The 15,499-nt window shown below is 38.8% G+C and overlaps 1 protein-coding gene across 1 annotated transcript in view; it reads left to right on the top strand.

Annotated features, from left to right (window-relative positions):
• Nucleotides 1-2,665: 2,665 nt before the first annotated feature.
• Nucleotides 2,666-15,499, top strand: part of LOC126106511 (uncharacterized) — a 79,441-nt gene continuing 66,607 nt past the window's right edge. The window contains exon 1 of the mRNA XM_049912835.1: nt 2,666-2,869. The gene's annotated coding sequence lies outside the window, so the exon portion shown is untranslated. The remainder of the gene's footprint in view (nt 2,870-15,499) is intronic.

Here is a 15,499-nt window from a genome sequence, read left to right as displayed (position 1 = left end):
CACACTGCCTGAGAACATCCTATTCCTATTTCTTCTATAACCCGTTGTCACTTCCCACCTCTCTTTTCCCTTCTCCCCCCTTTACCTTTCCAGATCTAGTTTCGCTTCATCTAGTTCCGCCTGAAGGGCAGTAACCTTCTCCTCTTCTTCCGCTATCTTCTTATCTCTACAGAAAATCCAACACTGAGCCGTGTTTATTTCCCCAATTCCCACGCCGCTACAGCCACCCACATAAAAGAAACTGAAACAACCCTTACACCACACCCCGGAACTATCAATCCTACTGCAAGTCATACACTTCTCACTCATGGCAAACAAATTTTAGCTTCAGTCAAAACAGGAATAACTGTGTAGACTGCTCAATTAATATATTAAATTTCTTAGCCAATTTAGGCCTAAAGTTAGGATAATAATTCAAAACTTCTGGAGAAACAAAAACGATATAAGCTGCATTGTTTACGTGACGAAACAAAAACTAAACAAAGAACTGAGCCTACACTATATAAAGTTTAAACTTATTTCGGTACTGTTCACTTCAACTACTTGCTAGAGAATCAAATGGACAGCTTATAAGAATGCACTAACAACACAAACTTTACTTCATTGAAATAATCACGTAACTTACAGTATATCACAGCGTAAACAAATCCTAGTCCAAAACTCGCGCCTATAAAATGTCTTTTTTCAGAAATTACGCAAAAATATGAATCCTTCAATTGATAGCTTACAATGGGTATTAATTTACTTAATTATGATGTAATATTGCCTTGATTAATTAATTAATTCCTTCCGGAATTGGAAACGGTGTTGGGAGCGGTGTATCAATTGTGGAGGAGAGTATTTCGAAGGAGATCATACACAATAAGTGAAAGGTAAGCGTTGAAAAATAATGTGGGCAAAGTTCTGGAATTTTTTGAATAGACCTCGTACGAGGACGTGCTGAAAAGTAGCGCCTCAGAATTTATTATGTCAAAAGTTGTAAAAGTTTTTCTATTAAAATTGATGCTGTTAACATTGTACATCTTTACTCTTCATATTTACATATTCGCAGCCCTATGCTACTAGAGAGATCGGAATTGTGGCGTGTAACATGGCGGTCTGTAACGCAACTACTGTAAATCGGTACGTGAGAAGCAGCGCACCCTGAGCGGATTTCGAATACGAAGAGTTCTTCCATACGTGGAGCACCCTCTTCTTGAACATGCGAACGCCAGAACACAAAACTAGCGCTGTGACATTTGCAACAATCCAATTCCTTGGGTCCATTGTCATTGATCATCCTCCATACAGTACCGACTTGCCCGAATCCGATTTTCATCTTTTCCCGCAACTTATAGAACATCTGCGAGGACTTCACTTTGACAGTGTTGAAGTGGCGCAAGCAGAAGTAAAGTTGTGGCTCCGTCAATAGAGTTAAATATTTCACAATTACGGTACCAACAAACAAGTCTCTCCTTGGGAGAACTATATCTGTTACCAGGGTAGCTATGTTGAGAAATAAATATCTAGGAATGAAGAATATGGAAGTAACATTTCAATATCGCTTGTTTTGTTTACGAAGATATAAGACTTTTCATGTTAAGAAATTTGGTACCATAATCTTCCAGCACGCCTTCGTATCTTTAAAACCATTGCTCTGTGTAGTATCTTAAAATTTTACTCCACCTCGATTGCGTAAAAAGTTCAAGACAGACGTCGAAGCATGATTTCTTTTTTAAGAATCTTCTGCCATTTAATTGTTAATTTTTCATTTATTTTACACAGCCATGATTTCGGTTTTATAGCCGTTCTCAAGAGCATGTTGAACTGAGAGTTAACGAAGCATATACATCACACAGTACAGGGCAGGAACAAGAACTCGTTACGTATTTCAAAACATTACTTACGTGTTAAAATATATCTGACCTGTCTGTGACATGTCATCATCGTAAAAACGTATTTCTCATCTTACAGATCAGTTGTCGTATTACAGGATATGAGTATATACCGAAGATATGGCATATTAAGTATCGTTGCTATGTACTCGTATCCTGTAATACGACAACTGATCTTTAGGACCAGAAACAGGTTTTTTTGTTGATAACATGTCACAGACAGGTAAGATATATTTTAACATGTCGTAATGTTTTAAAATACATAACGACTTCTTGTTCCTATGTTCTGTACTGTTATGACATGTACACTTCATTAATTTTCAGTTCAACATGCACTTTGGAATGGCTATAAAGCGGAAATCATGATTGCGTAAAATAAATGAACAATTAACTGTCAAATGGCAGAAATTCCTTTCAAAGAATTCTAGGTGAGTGTGGTCTCCCACGCAGGAAAGATTATCAAATGTTTTGTTCAAATATTTTTTTTCTTAAATGTCACTCTAGGTACTAGGAACAAGAAAAACAGCATCCTATCTGCAGATATCTCATACCATTAGACTGTCTTATCTCCTACTGAATCATATGCCGTGGCACTTTTTCCTGTGCTTCGATAAGTGTCTGTTATCAGTCGAACTGAAGATTTATCAACAGGCAGGCAGTTTGCTACCCGAACCCGTCTGCTGCACCGAATATTGGCGGTAAGAGTTTTGTTATATCTGCATTCGTTTTAACATCCTTGTTGCAATTTTGGCTCATGTCACCTGAAAAAAGTACAGTAATGTGAACTTGTGTTTTAGGAAATTTAAGAAAAGTGGGCTACCTTTGACACGCGCAACATTGGTGTGCTTCAGAGAATTGGAGCGCCGTTTCCAGGACAAGGAACTACGCAATAAAAGCAGTGCAGAGACCGGAGAATACAGCATCTCAGCCATACGTAATCAGAGGTGATTCTGGATTGGAAAACGACTAACAGCCGGTCGTGAAATACGGATAAGGTAAAACTAACAAGAACTTTTTATATATTTTTCATGGTGAATGGGCCTGCAGTGAACTATGTCTTGAAAGGACATTGTAAATAAGGTTGCAGTATAACTGCTCAAAACATTTATTGAATATTACGACAGCTGTTACGAAAGATTTCCATTTCAAGTACGTCTACGTTGTTCTGATGTATATTTCACCTGAAATTATCGATTTCACCTCGATTTTGTGCTGTTTTTTCCAGTTTGGCGTAATATTTTGAGATGACATTGTAGATATTTCCTGTCATTTTTGACAGGATACTTCCTGTAAGCCTTTTGACAGTAAATATCTACAATATTATATCAAAATATTACACCGCACTGTAATATTTTGATATATTTCCTGTCATTTTTTAACAGGATATTTCCTATAATTTTTTGACAGGAAATATCTGCAATATTATAAATCAAACTATTATGCCACACTGTATAAAACTGCACTAAATCGACTTGAAATCGATATTACAGAGCTTCACTTGAAATGTAACGAGCACAGTAACCAGATACAGTCACATCAGATGTTAGATATGCGTCAGGACAAAATGGAAATCTTCCGAAATAGCTGTCGTAAGCAGCTGTTTTAAGCAGTGATACTGGAATCTTACTTACTTTTTGTATGCTTTCAAATGTATTTGTGTTGCGTATGTAGAAATGATTCAGATTGCCTAGTTAGGAGGTGAAAATGTTTCACTACCGAGCTGTTATCGGACACTGCAGAATATCTCCAGGGAATACATCTACATCTCCCTCGAACAGTTATTTCTCTACCGTTCCAATCTCTAACAGCGCGCGAGAGAAACGAACACTTAAATCTTTCATTGTGAGCTCTGATTTATCTTACTTTATCATGATCGTCGTTTCTGCCTATGTAGGTGGGCGTCAACAAAACATTTTCGCACTCGGAGGTGAAAGTTGGTGACTGAAATTTGACGAGAAGACTCCGCCGCAACGAAAAACGCCTTTGGTTTAATGACTGCCACCCCAATTCGTCTATCATATCTGTGGTAGTCTCTTCGATATTTTGCGATGATAACAAACGAGCTGCCCTTCTTTCAACTTTCTCTATGTGCTCCGTAACGCTATCTGATGTGGATCCCGCGTCGCACAGCTATACTCCACAAGAGTGTGGACAAGCGTAGTGTAAGCAGTAGACCTGTTGCATTTTCTAAGTATTCCGCCAATAAATCGCAGTCTTTGGTTTGCTTTCCCCATAATATTACCTATGGGATCGTTCTAATTTAAGTGATTCATAATCATATTTCATAAGAATTTAGTTGGATTTGCAGCCTTTAGATCTGTGTGATTATCGTGTAACAGACATTTAGCGGGTCCCTTATTGGTATTCATGTGGATGATTTCACTCTTTTCATTATTTACAGTCAATTACCAGTTTTCGCTACCATATAGGCATTACGTTTAAATTATTTTGCAATTGGTTTTGATGGTATGATGAATTTATGTGATGATAAAAGGCAGCAGCATCTACAAAGAAATGTAAGAGGGCTGTTTTGATTGTCACCTACATCGTTTGTGTGGCTCAGGAACAGAAGAGGGCCTATAGAACTTACTCAGGGAATGCCAGATAGTAAGTTTGTTTTACTCAATGATCTTCCGGCAGTTACTACGTAACCTGGCTTTCTGACAGGATATCACAAATGTAGTCAAACAATTGAGACAACGTATGTATATGAAGGTGGTATCGCCGGCCGCGGTGGTCTAGCGGTTCTAGGCGCTCAGTCCGGAACCGTGCGACTGCTACGGTCGCAGGTTCGAATCCTGCCTCGGGCATGGATGTGTGTGATGTCCTTAGGCTAGTTAGGTTTAAGTAGTTCTAAGTTCTAGGGGACTGATGACCACAGATGTTAAGTCCCATAGTGCTCAGAGCCATTTTGAAGGTGGTATCTGTTCTTTCGGACATGTCTGAAAGAACAGTTAACATCTTCATATAGATAAGGCTTACCGGCCAATTATCTTCCTCAGTGCGGATGCACTCAGATTACCCCAACTCCTTACGGAAATCGGTAGGCTGACTGCTGCGAGTAATGAGTGTAGTGGGCAGAGACACTACAAGTGTAGTGTGTAGACAGTAACTTGGAAGTGTGGGTCTGGCGGGGAGCGTGCCAGAGGTAAGTCCCTGCAGTCTTACTATCCTCTGTATCCTCGGTGGCTCAGTCAGATAGTGCGTCTGCCATGCAAGCACGAGATGTCGGGTTCGAGTCCCGGTCGGAACACACATTTTCAACTGTCCCCGTTGATACGAGGGTGAGTCAAATGAAAACCTTAAATATTTTTTTAAATATTATTTATTGTACAGAAATGGTACAAAGCTGTATCACTTTTCAACATAATCTCCCCCACGCTCAATGCAAGTCCTCCAGCGCTTACAAAGTGTATAGATTCCTTTAGAAAAAAAATTATTTTGCTAGTCCGCACAACCACTCATGCACCACGTGGCGTACCTCTTCATCAGAACGGAACTTCTTTCCTCCCATTGCGTCTTTGTGTGGTCCTCACATACGGAAATCACTTGGGGCAAGGTCTGTTGAGTATGGTGGATGAGGAAGACACTCAAAATGCAGGTCTGTGATTGTTGCAACTGTTGTACGGGCAGTGTGGGGCCTTCCATTATCATGTTGCAAAAGGACACCTGCTGACAGCAATCCACGTCGCTTTGATTTGATTGCAGGCCGCAGATGAATTTTTAGGAGATCTGTGTATTATGCACTGGTGACAGTGGTCCCTCTAGGCATGTAATGCTCCAAAATGACGCCTTTTTCGTACCAAAAGAGAGTCAGCATAACCCTCTCTGCTGATGGCTCTGAGCACTATGGGACTTAATTTCTGAGGTTATTAGTTCCCTAGAACTTAGAACTACTTAAACCTAACTAACCTATCACTCACATCCATGCCCGAGGGAGGATTCGAATCTGCGACCGTAGCGGCCTAGCGGTTCCAGACTGTAGCGCCTAGAACCACACGGCCACTCCGGCCGGCTTCCCTGCTGATGGTTCTGTTCGAAACTTCTTTGGTTTTGGTGATGAGGAATGGCGCTATTCTGTGCTCGCTCTCTTCGTTTCCGGTTGGTGGAAGTGAACCCAGGTTTCGTCCCCAGTAATGATTCTTGCAGGGAAGCCATCAGCTTCTCGTTCAAAGCGCCGAAGAAGTTCTTCACAAGTATCAATACGTCGTTCTCTCATTTGTGGAGTCAGCTGCCGTGGCACTCACCTTGCAGACACTTTGTGAAACTGGAACACATCATGTGCAATGTGGTGTGCTGACCCATGACTAATCTTCAGTGTCACTCGGCGGTTTTCCTTCACTATGGCTTCAACTGCTGCAATGTACTGTGGAGCCACAACTCGTTGTGCCTGACCTGGACGAGGAACATCTTCCACTGAAGTCACACCATTTGCGAACTTCCTACTCCATTCGTAGACTTGCTGCTGTGAAAAACATGCATCACTGTACTGAACCTTCATCTGGCGGTGAATTTTGATAGGTTTCACACTTTCACTACCCAAAAGCCGAATAACAGAACGCTGTTCTTCCCTGGTGCAAGTCGCAAGTGGGGCGGCCATTTTTATACTGATACTGCGACGGGATGTGTGCACCTGCACTACGCTGTCACCTACAGGTCATTCAGCGCGCTGTTTGTAGCACGCTTACCAACTTACAGGATAACGGCGCGAAATTTCGATTTGTTATTACAAATTTATGGTTTTCATTTGACTCACCCTCGTATTTATCAGCGCCTATAAGCAGCTAAAGGTCTGGATTTCTTTGTAATTTCAAATTTCAATTGGGACGGCAGACTGTAGGGACGCAATTTCATTGGAAGTCGCTTGTGAGGAATCGTATCAAAAGCCTTGTGGAACTCTAACAACATGGAATCCACTATTGCAGGCACTAACTCTAAATGCGAGCCCGTTTCTGTATTAAAGACCAGTGATCATTTGAAATTCAAACTAGAAGCAGGCACAAGGATAGATGTGTAGGCAATAGGAGTATGTCCAGCCATGACATAAGATACGTAAGATTCAAGTAGGTCTTGTTAGCTATGAAACAAATTTTGGTAGTACTGTGCAAGACCAGTACCAAAACTTTTCTGCTATGAACCGAATATTTGTTAGCAGTAAGCAAGACTCGGACCGAAAGATTTCTAACATTAAACAAGACTGAGACGTAAAGGTTTCTGCTACAAAACCAAACATCTGCTAGTACCAAGCAAGTCTCAGACCAGACAGTTACAAATCTGTCAGTCCACATTGATCATAAAATGTCTTCAGTGTCAGACGAACACAATAAAACATCTTGGGGTGATGAGCTAGAGCATGATTTAGAAAAGCTGAGAACTAATTGGGAACATTATGGCTGAAATGATAAAGGATCATTGTAATGGACACATAAGAAAGATTGGCGATATCGTAGCAGCAAGTGTGAAGAAATTAATTCATCTCAAGAAGACCATTTAATTCAGGTGCAGTTGCAGTATGTGATATAGCATTAATGTCTGGAAGCTAAGTATACTGAAGGACTGAATGACTTTAAGCGGAATACGGAGCAGTGTGTCAGCACGTCGGAGTCTGAGTAATGTACTGGTGGGAGTGTAGCTGAGGAAAATATTCGAGTTAAATTTTAGAATTTTTAGAAATTTGACCCATTGAGATCAATTCACCCTGTAGATTTTTTAGAAAATTTTGCATACATTTAATCAAGTTACTGGAACTAAAGGGAAAAGATATCCTTCATCAAGAGTCATCTGAGTTGCGAGCCATTAGAATGGGGGCCATAGCTGCAGAGGCATCTCAGACAATAAAAGAGTTTGAAGCAAAATTTCTCTTTAAGTACTGGTCAAAAAATTGCGAAGCGGTTGTAGTGAGGTAAATTACAACAGCAGGGAAGCCAATGGCGCTGTTTATGGTAAGGGGGCACAATTAGTTTCTACAATATTTCAGAAGCACAAGGCAAAGGGCAACATAAAATGTGTTCAAATCTGTGTGTACCTTCTGCATAGTAACATTAGCGATAGAGTATTGCAAGAAATAACAAGTTCATGCAGTATGTACTGTTACAAAATATGTTCAACTTGGGCTATATTCGTTTCTTTGAGAAAACTATTAATAACCTGTGGCATAAACCCACAGGATTCGTCCCATGTGGCCTATGTTCAATGAAAATCTACACAATTTTGTTACGGAGGAGGTACAGTTCTCATTGATTAGGGCAGTGGACTTTGAGCAAAACAAGAAGTCTACGGAAAAGACAAGAAAGAAAGCGGGAGAGAGGATAAAGAAACACGACAAGGAGGTCAAGCTTATCGGCTTCTAAGTAGGAGACTTAGTTTTGATAAAGACTAAAGAATAATCCAAGTGAATAAACACTGAGGTAAAGAACTTTTTGGTGGTTTATCATGGTTTGTTGAAGGTGGTAGTTAACCTTATGACAATACCTATAGGCTAACATTTTTCAAACCAGAGAAACACCTTGGATTCAAAGCCGGAGCCTTATGAGTATAGAGAGAGAGACGAAATTCCTAGAGAACATATCACTCCACCACGTATCAATGAGTAGGGGTTCTCGAGTTGACAGTGGATTTCCTTACGTTTCCTGATATGCAGACATTTTCCTTTTACTGTCCTATCATGATCTGGGATGGACGGAAACTTCCGTTGATCTACTATCTCATTGATTAGTCAGTGTGCATTATTATGAGTCAAGAAGATGTAAGTTCAAGGAAAGGAAATATTTTTAGTATGATTCCTTACATTTCTGCATTCTTACGTCACTCATTTCTATGATTCCGTTGTGTAATGACAGTTTTTTGCTGTTTGTATTTGAAAGTCTTTTTTGTCAGAGGGTGCTATTTTGCCAGAGAAGTATAATACGTTGGCTGTCATACGCTTAAGTCGTCATTACTTGCAATTTAAAAGACTGGCCACCTTGAGGTGTTGCGGCACTTCTTAAGGTCAGTTTGCAGCTCTTCCTTCTTTATTTTATTGATAAATTTTAGTTATTTTGTTTCCAAGACGGCTATCTGATATAAATGTTACCATTTACACTTTGTGAAGTAATATCTGTGCCTCCTTCAATATTATAAATTCTTTGTTTGTTATATTACAAAGTTCTTTTTTTTCTCATGTTCTGGAAGTTAGTTTTCACTAGCAGTTCAATTGAAATTCAGGTACTTCTGTTGTAGCTGGAGTGAGGGAGAAATGTGAAAATAATGATTATAAGAATATTAGTTGGTTTTGACTTTAGAGATTAATATGGAATCAGTGTTGAAACGTCCGCTTAGAAAATTAATGAATTACTGTGCTGATAAACATCTTACGTTATTTGATTTTCAAACAGCTGAGCAAAACCGAACGTACTCAGACATTTCTCTCTTTACTTATTCTGATCATCACTAAACTGACACACAATATTTTTAGCGCAACGCAATCTGACTTTGAATAATCTCTACAAAAGAATGGCCCTGACTAACAATAACCTATACCTTTCATGAATCACTTAACTCACAAAAATCTTCGTTAATCAACCTACTGCAATACAGCGAGCGCCAATACTGCCAGCTAAATAAAAGATTCTAACTACTGAAGGCACTACTGATAGACATACTTAGCAAATGAAAGATTTTGATGGAGAACAAACAATGTATTCACCTTAATAGTGTTCAAAAGTCGTAATATATATATATATATATATATATATATATATATATATATATATATATATATATATATATATATATCAGTTCATGACATCAAATCTTACAAATTTACTGTTTCTGATGGACACACGTCCAGATCATCCGCTCTCAAAACTCCACCATCTCTCCCCCCACATCCACCACTGCTGGCGGCTCACCTCCAACTGCGCAACGCTACGCGCTGTCAACAGCCAACTGCCCAACACTACAATAGCAAATTGCAACAGTGCAAAGCAGCCACAGACTGCACACAGCACAGTCAGTGATTTTCATACAGAGCGCTACGTGGCGTTACCAACATAAAAACCTAAACAGCCTACTTACAGTGTCTTTTAGTAATGCATTTTCACATATGGAACAGTATATTTCACTGGTTGAAGATTTAAGAGTAAGTGAACACATTACCAACCGATTGCAATTCCAGACATTGACGATAGGAGTTTTGTTAGATTTCTATTTTTTAATGTCCTTGTGGCAAACGGTGAATTGTTATCCCAACATTATTAGATGTAAAAGCCAGCTTGTCACAGCTGATACAGGAATTGGGCAAACTATCTTAACAGAAAAAGGGTGTGTCATTTTCGTAACTGAAAAAAAGATTTTCTGGGTCATCGGTGAGCTTACTATATGCAATGCATGTAACAGAAAATTCAATACAGAATAAGAAAGATCAAATACCGAACTTGTAAAAATGTTCGTTGATCCTTAGCAAGGTACTTACCAAACAAACAACTATAACTGCCGCTTTGTACTGGGCTTCTTCTGTGCTAAGAGACTACAAGTCATATATTTTCTTCTTCGATCTGCGGAAGTTCTCCAAATTTAAATTCAAGAATAGTTCCATTTGGGTTCTCCAGTACTGCGAACTAGTTTGATAAATTATAATGAATTGTTTCCACTACACTCAACCAACAGTTTGTATCTATGCCATATTCTGTACCTTTAAAACCTCTGCACCGTACAGTATCTTCAAATTTTACTGCCCCTGAAGTGCTAAAACAGTTGGGAAGTACAACTAAACATTTTGTGACGTCTTCCACAATCTTGGGGAAAAACGTCGATAGTAGTGTATCAATGGCGGCTTTAATAAGCAGCTCAAGTGGCTGCCATTAGTTGGCACAGCAGTCATTAGTAGTGGCAGCAAATTACAAACTGCAAGATGGTAGATGGCAGGAAATTCAATAATCCGAGGTGGTGCTGATGGGAAATTTAAAAATACAAGATGATGGGGGTGGAAACTCAAAAAAGCAAACTGGTGGGAAATTAAAATAAAATTCAGAGAAAATTAAAAAAAGATGGTTTAACTAGCTCAGTTGTGGTTTGCAGCTATATCCCTCCCCTTCATCCTGACCCTCTCCTCCCCTCCCCATGCCTTCCCTCCCCTCTCATCCAAGCAGCCTAGATTTTACCCAGCATTAAAACGAAGCAGCTAATCACAGCCTAGTATCTTAATGAACATTAAAATAAAACAGCCAATTACTATGTAGCCACCTTGAACATGCTCAAGAGTATCCAAACGAACTACATCTTTTGGGCAATTTTCAAAAGAATTTATTTAAAAAATTGCTTAAAGTTTAAATTGGCCAACAAAAGCACTGCATACACTACTATAGCCACAAGTCAGATGAAAACATGGCATCCTGGGCTCTCAACCAACCAGTGTCGATATCATCATTGGCCACCCTCTCACTCACTACTGTAACCATGTACGATGCAACACACTTGATATGGGCATGTGTGGTACATCACTGTTGCTTCGAATCTGTCACTCTCTTTCTTTCCACCAGTTCTCTCATTATTTTCTTTTCCTCATCCCAACTTAACTCATTCCTAACTGGGAAAAAAAGTTTCTCCTCCACAAAACATAAAGCTCTCTCACCCTTCATAATTTCATAAGCAGTGAATTCCATTACATCATAAGATATTCTATTTATTACATCCTCCTTGTTCTCCAGAATGTTTCTCCATAAGCTACGATTGTTGCTGCAGTATGAGAAGAATTTTCCTCATGTAATGTGCCAGATGATAAGATGATGTGCATATCACTGGTACTCCCTGATTGGCAATACCAAACTTCCATATTTACATGCAAATTGTGATCTGTTATGGAAATATATGGCTTTAGGTCTCCCAAATTTTACAAAAATTTCTTAACCCAATATTCTAGATTACCCAAGATTGTTTTTCCAGGTGACTTCTCCACCGGATAAAGATTTATAAATCTAGAAAACACCTTCAACACTAGAAAACTACAGGCAGAACCTTCCTTCTTCTTCCGAAAAGGGCCATAAAAATCCATTGTTGACAATGCTATCAAGCAATTTGTTTTGGGAAGACTGTACGTTTGGTTGATAATTTAGGTTCACTGCCATTATAACATGTTACCAAAAATTACAGGCTCTCTTCTGTACATGCATTTAAACACCTTCATATCCAAAACTCCAATGAAAATACTCAATTATGTCAACTATGTACTCATTTGGACAATACACTTTCGATTCCTCTGATTTATGATTAGTTTGTCTGAACAATACTTCACCAGACAAATACCTTGTTCAACAAGTTACATTGTTCTTCCCAAGATTCAGTGCTAATTAACTGATCATCATCATTAGGTAACAGCATATTTTGTTACACTCCCCATTAACCAAAAAGATACTTAAGATACTCTTCGACAAGTGACACTTACCAATGAACGCTGTACGATTAGAACTGGTCAAATAATTCATCTTGTAACACTTTTGCAGTATTACCTCCAAATTTTCTAGATGGACAGTCTCTCTCCTCACTATTGCATTACATCTTGTAATATTTTGGTAACTTATTATCACTATCTTTCTCGCCCTAGTCTCGTGTATCATTCTCCATACCTCATCCTGATTGTCATACCTTCTTAGATTTTTCCATATAACTTTAATTTTCTTCTTTCCCTGGGCCCCCTTTATATAAAACAGTTCCTGTTGGCAGTCTGGAAAAAGTAGCTGATACCTTGTTCTACGTAATTTTAATTTATTTGATTTCAAAGTGAAATTGTTTGCAAAAATAACATCCATCTTGAAACTTCCTGGCAGATTAGAACTGTGAGCCAGACCGATACTCGAACTCATTTCCTTTGCCTTTCCGGGTAAGTACTCTACCATCTGAGCTACCCAGGCACGACTTACGACCTGTCCTCACAGTTTCAATTCTGCCAGTACCTCCTCTCCTACTTTCCAAACTGGAAACATCCCCCATGTCTCCGCAATATCCTTTCTTCCAGGAGTGCTGGTTCTGTAAGGTTCGCAGAAGAGCTTCTGTGAAGTTTGGAAAGTAGAAGACAAGGTGCTGACATAATTGAAGCCGTGAGGACGGGTCGTGAGTCGTGCTTGGGTAGCTCAGATGGTAGAGCACTTGCCCACGAAAGGGAAAGGTCCCGAGTTCGAGTCTCGGTCCGGCACACAGTTTTAATCTGTGAGGAAGTTTCATATCAGCGCACACTCCACTGCAGAGTGAAAATCTCATTCTGGAAACGTCCACCTTGTTAATTGTATGCACATCAGTCTAAACATCTTGAGAAATATAAGAGTTCAGTGGTCATTCTATACGACTGTTTTATTTCCCCATATGTAATCTCTGAATTTTAGGAACCTCCAAACTATAGCAAACACATCTCACTTACTCATACTGTATTCTTTTTCACAACTACGTAATGATCTGCTTGGAATAGCTATCGTTCTATGACCTTCCTTTCCATCACCTTCAAAATTTTGTAGCAATATCACTCCAATACCTAACCCACTTCAGCCAGTTTGTAAACAAAATGCCTGACTGTAGTCAGGATGATGTAACATTACCTCCTCCTTCAAAGCCTTCTTAAGTTGGTCAAAGGTTTCTTGACTCTCATCTGTAGAAGTAGAAACAGTCTTAAGACCTAAGAACTTATTCAAACATGGCTTGCTGAAGACTTATCTAGACTCAAAATTTCTATAAAAATTATAGAAACCTGGAAATGACTTCACTTGCTTCCGACATGCAATTTGGAGATTGCTCCCTTTTTCGGTTCTATCTTTTCACAATCAAATCTAATACCGGTAGTGGACACGATTCTAGCTCCAAATTTTATCTCTTTTCTCACAAAATTTCCACTTTTTAAGCCTAAGGTGATGCCCCATTTTCTTGAAATACCTCATTCAATGAGTTACAACGTTCTTCCCAAGATTCTGTAGTAACTAACAGGTCATCCACATATACAGTCTTTTGGAACTCAGATCTGTTGCCTCTTGTGCTAAGACTTGGTCTAGTGGTCGTATAAACACTGACACACTAATATACAAACCAAACTGCATAGCAGTGTAATGGTAATGCTTCCCATTAACCAAGTAGACTGTAATAGTTTAGGTAACCTTTAACAAGTGTCACTTGCCAGTAAACGCTGTCAAGTCAAGACTGGTCACATAATTTGTCTTGTAATACTCTTGCAATATTATCTCCATATTTTCTGGGTGGACAGATTCTCTCCTTAACAGTGTATTCAACATTCTAGCATATATGACAATACTCACACTACGATTTTTTTACATTCAGTGATCAAAGAAATTTTGTATTTGCTCTTCCTCCTTCCTATAGCTCCACATTCCACCATTCTTTCAATTTCTTTGTACACTGCTTATCTTAGAGCAAATGACACGGAAAAAATTTATTATATAAGGCTCGTGTGCTTTTAGATCCAGTTAACACTCCAAGTTCTTAACTTTATCTGGTCTTTCAGACAATAATTCTGTATTTACCCATAAAACTTCTGTCTTTCTGTTTCTAATCCAATCCTTCAGCTTTATTCATTTGCTTCTTCAATTCTTCTATAAACTCACACTCATCTCTATCACAACCATAGTCAACATTCAGCTCTAGCTCCCCAAAATCAGTTCCTATTGGCAGCATCTTATTTCCTGATGTCCTATTTAATTTTTATTATTTACCACTAAATTAATGAAAGTGACACATTTAACACCTCATACTGAAAGCTACCAAAACCCCTCCATTAACCAGTCCATACTCAAAATGATATCTACACTCAGACCAAGAACTACAAACAAAGTGTGTGCCAAAATTATGGCCCCAGTATCAAATTCCATAATTACTTTACTTAACTGCAGGGCCCATTGTTGTTAGTCCCCTTACTGTCACATATATTACGTGATAATGTCCCTTCATATAATAAAAAAAAAGCTCTCAGCAACAGTGGTAACTTCACTACCAGTGTCCAAAAGTGTTTTCTCTTCTCTACTGTGGTTGCCATTTATCACAATAGGTTGACCAATGCTAGTATCACCAGTGTTATCTAATACAATTGGATTTTGGATTAAAATTTTTTTTTGAATTGCACATAAACTTATTTCCTCCTCAGTACAAGATTACAACCATCTATTTTTACTAATAATGAAAAACTTAAGTTCCTCTCCAACAACTACATCTATTCCAGTGTTAAAAGAATTTGTGGTAGCCTTTTCTCAATAATTTGAGAAAATAGCCGTTATCCTTCCCTCTTTCCTTCCTGCAAGCTCATATATAAAAGAAATGTATCCCCTTGTGTCCTTTCATTTTCCTCTTCATTACTACTACTGTCACCAATATCTTTCTCATCACAGCTATCACTTTTATTTTGCAGTGCATTCTTTCCTTCCTGCCATATCACTTTCTGCCATATCATTGCTGCTCTTCAAATTCTTTGACCCATTTATATACGTAGGAAAATATTTTCATTCATGACACCATTGATTTCACTTCACTTCTGCAGTTTATCTGAAACACCATCTCCTCAGTCACCAGGTTCCAACTACCACACGTTCTATCACCATAATTAGTATTACTGTCATTACAAATTAGTACATTTCCTGTTTCACTACAGCAAAAAGATA

Source organism: Schistocerca cancellata, chromosome 10 (genome assembly GCF_023864275.1).
Source record: "Schistocerca cancellata isolate TAMUIC-IGC-003103 chromosome 10, iqSchCanc2.1, whole genome shotgun sequence".
Lineage (NCBI taxonomy): Eukaryota > Metazoa > Arthropoda > Insecta > Orthoptera > Acrididae > Schistocerca > Schistocerca cancellata.
Note: the sequence above shows the minus strand (reverse complement) of the source record. Positions and strands in the feature narration are given on the sequence as shown.